Here is a 9,206-nt window from a genome sequence, read left to right as displayed (position 1 = left end):
GGGGAAATTCGGTCTAATTCCCTCTAGCTGACATAACTGAAATATCAAATGTGTTTTTCTATTAATAATGCTGGTATTCCACGTTAGATTATCTCTCATTATTTTAAATTTTAAGTAAGACACTGATATTACGTGTTTTTCTTCACCCTTACCCCTTCGTAGAGGTTACAAGTTTACAAGTTCTTAAAGAAATCACAGCTTTAAATTAAACATGTTGGTACAGTATTAGCTGGTAAGAAGTTCTCCTTAGACTAAAAATATACTTGATTCTTACAAATTTTTTTCTCTTGACATTTTGATGTTTTACAGTGTAATAGGGATAGAGTTCAATAAGGGTTAGCCTTCATTTATGTAAATATTTGGAGAGATAAAATTGTTAAGAAATGTTGATCTATTCCAGTAAATGAAAGCACTGTCCTTTCATTAATAAGTAGTTCTCTTAAACTAAACATCAACGGTGACAAGTGAAGTATTATTAATAAACATTAGAATATTTTTAGATGGGTTTTTGAATTGTTAAAACAATCACACTAACTAAATTCATTCTGCAAACTTTTAAATCTCTACTTTTTTCTCATTCTTTGTCTAGTGTCAAGGAAAAGACAGATGTTTAAAAGGACTAGCTCAGTATCTAGAAAGAAATCATTTTTTTCAGGAGGGGAGAGGAAGTGTAGACTAGCCATCATATGAATGGAGTGTAAAGCATTGGATGTGCAGGATGAGCTCTGCTAATGCTCTCTGGCAAGGCAGAGTCACTGTTAACCTCTTAAGCCCTCAGTTCTATGATTTGCTGTTCTGGAGGAGGCTCTACCATGCCCTGAAGCGTTGCAGGCAGACGACTGCTCTCATTGTTCATTGAGAGGGAGAGCTGCAGAGCTGGCATCAGATGCCCAAGAGGTACCCAGGGCAAAGCCTGTGGCAATCTCCCTGTCCTGTCTCAAGAAGTCCATGACCAACCAGGCAAAAATGGGAATATTGCACACTCAGCAGCTGAAGGAGATGTCACTACATCTGCCTTCAAATCTGAGAACAAAAGTGAGCACCAGATTCTGCTATAAGTAATATTGCAGTGCTCAGTTTGGGAGAAGCTGCCTTCTTCCTTTGGCAAGGCAGGCACATCAGGAAGGAGCAGGAGCAGGGCCATTCCATCATGGGATAAAACCGGAGCTAAGGACAGCTCCACAGCACCTGAGGGGCCACAGTGCCGACAGCAACAGGCCCAGGGGAGGCAACGTGGTAGAACAGGATGAAGACATCAAGCAAGAGCAGCAGGAAGAGGTAGGGCCAGGTGCAGCCCTGGAAACACAGCTTGCAGCATCAGCCCAAGGTCCTTCCAGGGCCACAGCAGAGGCGGGACTGCAGACATTGCAGGCTGCAGCTCAACACCTGCAGTCCACCTGGGGGAAAATCCACTCGTTAGCCAGGACATGAGAATACCAAACACACTTCCAGGAACTTCACACTAACCAGGAGTAGAAGGCCAGGCTTGAGCTTAAACAGCACCCTCAACCCACAGGCAAGAGATATGAGAGGCCCCAGATGAGACTGATTAGGTGTTTTAAAGCTTATTAGTACCCCAGAACCCTAATGTAGAGCAACTCTCAAAACTTTTGTTGACTCTTCCTTGCTCCCTAAGAGAATTTAGATAAATGGCAAGCTTGTGACAGGCAGGAGGATTAGCAGCAAGACTAGACCTTCAACATCCAGCTTGCACAGAAAATACTGACATGTGTCACAAGTTTAGCTGAAGAGTACTCATGACTCCACATAACTAAGAAGAGATGGAAGGGACTGGAAAATTAGATAATGTTGCGTCCTGGATATAGCTGAGATATTTCCAAACTGAGAAAAGTAGTTCCATGTACCAGGGCCCGGGTCAACCTGATGGTGCTCTTAGTTTCCACCCAGTAAAGAGTTGGTATTAAGGAAAGAAAGGGATTTGAAGATCAAGGAAAAGTGTGGTCATCGAAGGGAAAGTTTATGGGATATTAAACAATAGATCTTGGAATAAATGGTTTATTTTCCTTTCTTTCCTAATCTTCAGTCGATATCATTGCATTCTGAAAACAAATTACTTCCCTTTTTTCAGAAGACAGAAACTAAATGTGGTGTAAAGCTGATTAAATTTAAATAATGCATATCAGGAAATGGAGAAGTTACTTATCTCATAGCAGTATTAGCTTAGGCTCAATGTGAACAAAAGCTTCATTTATCAATATCTAATCTGAATACCATTTTTGTCCAAAATTGGGTCTCATCCCAAAATATGGGATCATTTGCATTGGCAGATCCCTCATTTATGTCAAATCTTCCTTGGCTGATGTATTTCATCTCCCCATCTCATCCCAAAACACAAAACATAACAAAACCAGGTTATCTAGAGTAGACTGCATGCATGGGAAGTTTGTCTAGTTTTGTTTCTTGTCATTTGTGATCCTCTCCTGCAAGACTTTCACAAGGGAGGGAATCTTACAAATCTGGGAATTTTAGGCATTAACTCTCTAAGTAGGTGTGTAAGACAAGAAAATTCATGAAAAAAAGGGAAATAAAAAATCTATTCAAAGCATGGCAGCTTACATACTCACCAACTTCATCAGCAACTTAAGCTGTTGTCCCTCCCTATGCACTGGCTCCTTACAAATACGGACACAAATTAGAGGTTTCTGTCCTTTCCCTTGAGGTTTCCTCAAAATTGCCTCAAGGTGACCATGCCTACAGCTCTCCAAATTTACAAGCCTTCCACTAAAATTTGTATTTTCCTTGGTCAGTGGGGTTGCCTACCCAGACAGAGAATGTGCTGTGCCCGTAAGGAGATGGTCCTTTCTCAATTGATAATCCTGAAACTACATTTTTTTTTCTTCACATCAAGTTCATTTCAGAGAGAGCAAAGGGAGAATATACCTAGCTCTTACCATTTTCAATTTAGTTCAAGGGTGGTAAGTTAAAGTTAGAAAACGTGAGGGAACTGTTATTTTCCCAATGCCAGAACTGCTGTTCAAATAGGTGATGAACTGTAACCTTAAACCGAGTAAGACCTTTATGTCACTGCTATTGCATGATACTGTTTATCTTCCAAGATATTTGCTCTGAAGAAACATCAAGTCTTAAATCTTCTTGGAAAATTGACAAAGCATAACCCAGCTGTATTGTAAAGCTGATCTATAAATGGAATTTGCCAAAAATATGCCTCTCTTAAAACATTAAAAAATATACAAAAATTAATTGCTTGAGAAAGAGGATAATTAATAAATACCAGAGATTTTAAATAAGCAGAACATAAAAAAAAAGGTACTTCGCATATTTGACAACTCAGAGAACTGGGGTTTTTTTTCATATCTTCTAAATCTTTTAAACTAGGAGAGTTGATACCCATTTTATCCGTTTAATCATTGACTTGTTGCTTAACTTGTCTTGTTACCTAGGCCTTTTAAAGTCAACAGATAATAATATGAAATAAACAAAACCTTTGTCACTTATTCCTACATCAAGTTTTATGTAACTCTCCTGAATATGAGTTGCAATAGAAACCTTTGAACAGCATGCCAGTAAAATGCACTGTATTGCAAAGAGGCTGATAAAATCTTGTTTGGAATACCATCAATTTATTCCAGGAATTAACTATAATTGACCAGATATTTTAGGCTTCTTGAATGTAATAAATCTCTGTTCTGTTAATATACTGTTCCTTGCTTCTTCAGGTGGAAAATCTTGATCCATAATTGCTTGGATACAGTTTTGTGAGATTACCAGTAGAAGTGGGCAGAGACACATGATTTCTCTAATCAGAATGTCAGCCAGCAGGTGCTAAAATGAAATGAGACCTTGACTGCCTTAACACCTGACCTTGGATTATTTCAAGGCAATAACTCAGGCATGGAAAAGCACTCTTTTCCTGTACCTATGCTTGTTCTCTCCAGTCAATTTCAGAATTCAACCGTATTTTAGCAATCTACTTCCCAGCTGAGAGTTTTAGAAATTAATTTAAAATTTTGTATGTCTCCATTATTTGCCTTTCGATGGTGGACCATAACTCTGCCTACTTCAGCATGTTGAGGACTTGTTTGGAAGAATATAATGGGATATGGCCCTGGAGAGAAAAGTGGTCCAGAAGAGCTGGTTATCATTCAAAAATCAAGTCCTCTAAGTTAAAGAGAAGTCCGTCTTTAAAGCCTGAATCAAGAAAAGTCATCAAGTGGCCCACGTGGATGAACAAGGAGTTTCTAACTAAAATCAAACATAGAAAAGCAGCAGCAGCAGCAGCAGTACAAGTGGTGGAAGCGGTGTTACACAATCCAGGAGGAATACAGAGCATGCAATGCATGCAGAGATAGTGTTAGCAAAGTTAAAGCTCAGCCCATTGCATGTGGCAAGAGATGTGCAGGGCAACAAGGAAGACTTTTACAGGTGTATAAGCAGCAGCAGAAAAGTTAGGGGAAATCTGAGTTTGCTGCTGAATGGGGCAAAGGGACTAGCTGGCAAACACAGATAAAACCAAGGCATCCAACGCTGCCTTTGCCTCAGTCTTCACTGATAAGAGCAGCCTCTGGGAATTCCAGGTACCTGAAACCTGCATAAAAGTCCGGAACAAGAAAGACTTGCCCTCCATGGAGTAGAATCAGTTTAAGGAGCATATAGGTCTATGGTTTCTGATGGAATGTACTAAGAGTGTTGAGGAAGCTGCTGATGCCACTGTAAGGCCAGGGTTGTAACTACTGGGAGAGATTTCTGATGGTTGGGGAAAAATCAAACATCACTCTGGTCCTTAAGAAGGAGGGAAGGAACCCAGTAGTCTTCTATGACAAGAAGACAGGCTCAGAGAACAAGGGTAGAGCTTGAACTTAACAAAGCTTTCAGCACTGTCTTCATGACCTGGCATCTTTCACTAAGAACTAGCTACAGAAACCTGTATCTCCAAAGAAAATATAGCATCACTAAATAAATTAAAATGTTAAGCCAATATCTGGGGAGAGCACCAGGTGTGGAAACTCAAACTCCACACAAGTTTGGACTTCAGTTGCTCATTCTTAGATATTTCATAGATTCCTGAGGGAAGCACTGTCCTAACAAAAATATTACTGAATGAAATGCTTTGCTTCCTGGTAGGGTTTGTACCAGGCATTCCTGATGAGGAAATTTTCATGTGTGGTGTATTGGGCTGGAAGCCTTGCTGACCTTCAGCTCTTGCAGTAATTTGATGGCTCAAGAAAACATTTTGTGCTATTTTTTTTTGAGCTAATAGGTGTCTGTGTCCTCTGAAACCAATTCCAACCATTGACACAAACAGAAAACAATCTGTTAGCAAACTTCTCCTATGTCCTTTTTTGAAGAGGAACATCTTTTTGAGCTAAGTCTTTCCCAATAACTGATGTGAGTCAGCACCATATCTTTTCTGAAGGACATAAAATTGCCCAAGAATCATAGAATAGTTTGGGTTAGAATGGACCTTTAAAAGGTAATCTAGTCCATCCCCACTGCTATGAGCAGGGGCATATTCAACAGACCCGGTTTCTCAGAGCCCCATCCACCCTGACCTTGAATGTTTCCCGGGCTGGGGCACCACTCTGGGCAAAAAGGAGAGGGCAAAAGAAGTGCATGGACCAAAGATACAGCTCAAGGGCAGTGAAGAAGGGTTGGACTGTGAGACTGATGCATAATGAGCTCCAGGCTTGGGATATGTCTTGGGAGAAAGAAGGAATCAGCTGAGGGGATACTCCTTGTCTCAGGTAAATACAACAGCAGAAGATGCAAGTTGACAAGGAGCATTTTAAGCTGCTTACAGTTTTCCATTAAATTGGAATAGAAGTGGTTCTGTGGGAATAGTAAGACTGTGGACAAGGAAGCAGAAAAATTTTTGGAAACACTAGATGTTTCTCATGGTCTGACAGTTCCTGTACCCAGGCAGCCAACAAGGGTGGGGGGACAGAGATCCTGACTGCAGTTCCCCTGGCAGCTTTGTCAGCAACTTTGCCCTTCAGCCCCCTCCACAGTTTGCTGTGTGCTCTGGCAGAGCAGAGGCAGCAGGACAGGCCAGTGTGGCCTTGGCCTTTGGCCAGCCAGGGTAACATTTCAGCTGCCCACCAAGGACCCACAGCTCCAGCCTCTGCTGCCAGGAACCTCGGCACAAAACTTGCCTCTTCCTAGCAAAAATGAAATGAAATGAAATGAAATAATAAAATAAAATAAAATAAAATAAAATAAAATAAAATAAAATAAAATAAAATAAGGAATATGCTAAAAGTACAACCCTTGCTAATTTTGACTTTGGGTTGCCCTGGTGTCTAGTGCACCATTCCATCCTTAGTAAGGGTCAAGAAAAGCCATTCATGAAAACAAGAAAATATAAGGTAAAAATAGGGTTCTGATGTGACTGCAGCACTTTTCTACACTCCTTCCACACATTGTGACAGGTAAACCTGTAGTCAGTATGGGGCACTGGGAAATGGGAAGTGAACAGTGCAGGACAGAGGTAATTCCATTACGCTCCCTTGCTCAGGGAAAACCTACCTGCTGGAGTTACTCCCAGTTGCCTGGGTCTGCACCACCCAGCAGCATTATTTCACAGATGTAACATTACATCCATTCACACTGATTGTCCTTCACTTGTTCGTCCTTAATATTAATCTCTTTCACACCTAAATTCAAGTTTCATGTTAGTGCTAAAATTTCCCCTTACCCAACATAAACCAGCAAGAGCCCATAAGCCACTTCCAGCCTCCTGCAGATTTGTGCCAGTACAAACTACACAACTGATCATTGCCAAGAAATAAATGGAGTCCCTCAGGACCTGCAGATATTTTTCTTTTGATTACACACCAGAGAAGGAGCAGTGAACAAGCAGATGGGATCAAAGTCCCCTCCCTAGAAGAAGAGAAAATCCCATTTTCCTTATCTTAAGCAATGTATCAGCAAGTTTCTCCCATTAATTCCCCTGCTGTTCATTACAGTTATTCCCAGCCAAGAGAAAGCACCTGGCATGTTGCTTCTGGTGATGACTGCCGGCTTCAGAAAGCAGAGGTATCTTTATTGGGGGTACTCAAATACTTCCTGCTATACAAACGTTGTTGTCTTCCTGGTTGGTGCTTCAAAGGTTTGTCAGATGCCTCTGGGCAACCAAAACTGAGCCAATGGAGATATATTTTTCATGAGTTTCAGTGTTTTCCTGGCACATACTTAACAGACAGTCATTACCTGCTCAGATGAGTTCTGAATTTGTTGTGCAGACAGAACTAAGTCTAAAACAAGGAGCGAAATAGTTGTCAGAAATTTATATAGCAAATGTCTGACCACTGACTTTATTGAGCAGATAAATATGGTTATGGATAAACAAATACAGTCTGTTGGCTGCTGCAGGTATCCAATACAGTAATTAAATTGAGGGGCAGTACATATGGGATGGGGACAACAAAATAAATGGGTCAAGTTTTTATTGTGATCAAGACTTAAAATACGCAAATACTCTGGAAAAATACGTTGGCTCTTACCATGCTATAGATAGTACAACATGAAGAAGTACAATCTTACTACATTTCTTACATAAATTTCCTTCTTTGTTTATGTAATTTTGCATGCAGAAGAGCTGTAAAAGTGATAAGCAGTATGAATATAAAAACAAAGAAGTTGAGATAAAAAAGGGACAATTTTTTCTGACACAGCTAAACACTGTTATCAAATGGAAGTTAAGAATTAATTGATACCAGTGTGTATGTAATTGAAAGCATTTTTACTAGGAAACCTGTCTTCTGCATGGACATACAGAGCTGCAATAGTATTAGTAGTGTTAGCATTCCAGCAGTATTACCTAATCCAACATAAGCATTTGGATGACATAAGAATGAAGACTTTTTAATCTCTCAATTTATACCTGATTTCATGAGACTTAAGCTTTGACATGAGTGAATTTCCTGGACCCTAGGATGACGCAGAATATTAGATTTTGGCATGTCCTGTAGGTTTTTAACTCAAAAATCCAGAGAACGCCAAGCTCTGTTTCCAGGATTTGAAAATTGATTTCTTATCCATGCTCAGCCCTCTGTCTGCATGGCCTTGTGGCGGGAATTTGCTTTCTCTTTTTCTCTATTCCCCTTTCTACTCTTTAAATCAGAAGAAATACTTCTCTCTGTTAAAATATTAATAATTAAGTAGCAGTCTAAAATTAAGATCTTCAATGGAAAATAAAAAGTAAAATAAGGTAGCAAATCTGGTGTTTTACAAAATTTTCCTTAAAATAATGACTAAAGTTACAGTTCACTGTACCTGTCAAAAGAAGTCAGTTGGAAACATACATGCAACGCCTTAACACATTTTGCATGACCTTGAGTTAATTTTTACCTCCCTACTTTCAGTTAATTATGTTATACATGAGACTCCTCCTGGTGCTTTGTTAACATCTGGAAGCCCTTGTTATGTATTTTACCCCAAAGTCTGTACGTTCTTTTGGACTAAGTGATTATATCCCTGGAGAAGTTCCTACTCAGGTGAATTTTTTATAGTTTCTGTCATTAATTTGTCCTTTCTCACTACATGGAGTATTTTGTTTAACTCTTACAAAATATAAGAGGAGTGTTCATTATCATTAAATGTCTACTAGTAGTGCCTTAAAACATACAAGCTGTCAAATAAATAAAATCTACAGCTTTTCTTATTAAGAGAGATCAATAGAAAACAACACTGAACAGCATATTCCTGGGACTTACTGTGCTGCTTTTTTCTCCTCAGATTTGAATTCATTCCTGTGGACTATCCTACCATTTCAATTTATGGAGAGCTATATCTTCCTCTGGCTTTCTTAAGATCTTTATTCCAGTATAAAGTAAATTTTACTTCCTTCTGCAATCAGAAAGCCATTTCTAAATCAAACTCTGACTTGTATGAGCACTGTCATGTTTGAAAAGATACAAAAGTTATTTTGGACATGAGGACAGAAAAATACTCAAACAATGAAGTGTAAACAAGCTACTATTTCTCCACAGAAAATATTATTTGAATTATTCACATCCACTACCATTCAATACATGACTTTTTGGAATCCTGAGTGGGATATGCCAGTTTCACTGATTGTTTAAATGTTCCAAGTTCTGATGTATTTTAAGAAGTCATTTTGCAGGAAAAACATCTTCAGTGACTGTATTTCCTTAGACACCGCAAGAAAATTCTGTTGGACCATGTTGCAGATAAAAACAACCAGCAAAACTGGAGCTACAAAGCCG

The sequence above is a fragment of the Catharus ustulatus genome, chromosome 4, assembly GCF_009819885.2.
Source record: "Catharus ustulatus isolate bCatUst1 chromosome 4, bCatUst1.pri.v2, whole genome shotgun sequence".
Classification (NCBI taxonomy): domain Eukaryota; kingdom Metazoa; phylum Chordata; class Aves; order Passeriformes; family Turdidae; genus Catharus; species Catharus ustulatus.
This window is presented reverse-complemented; position numbering follows the sequence as displayed.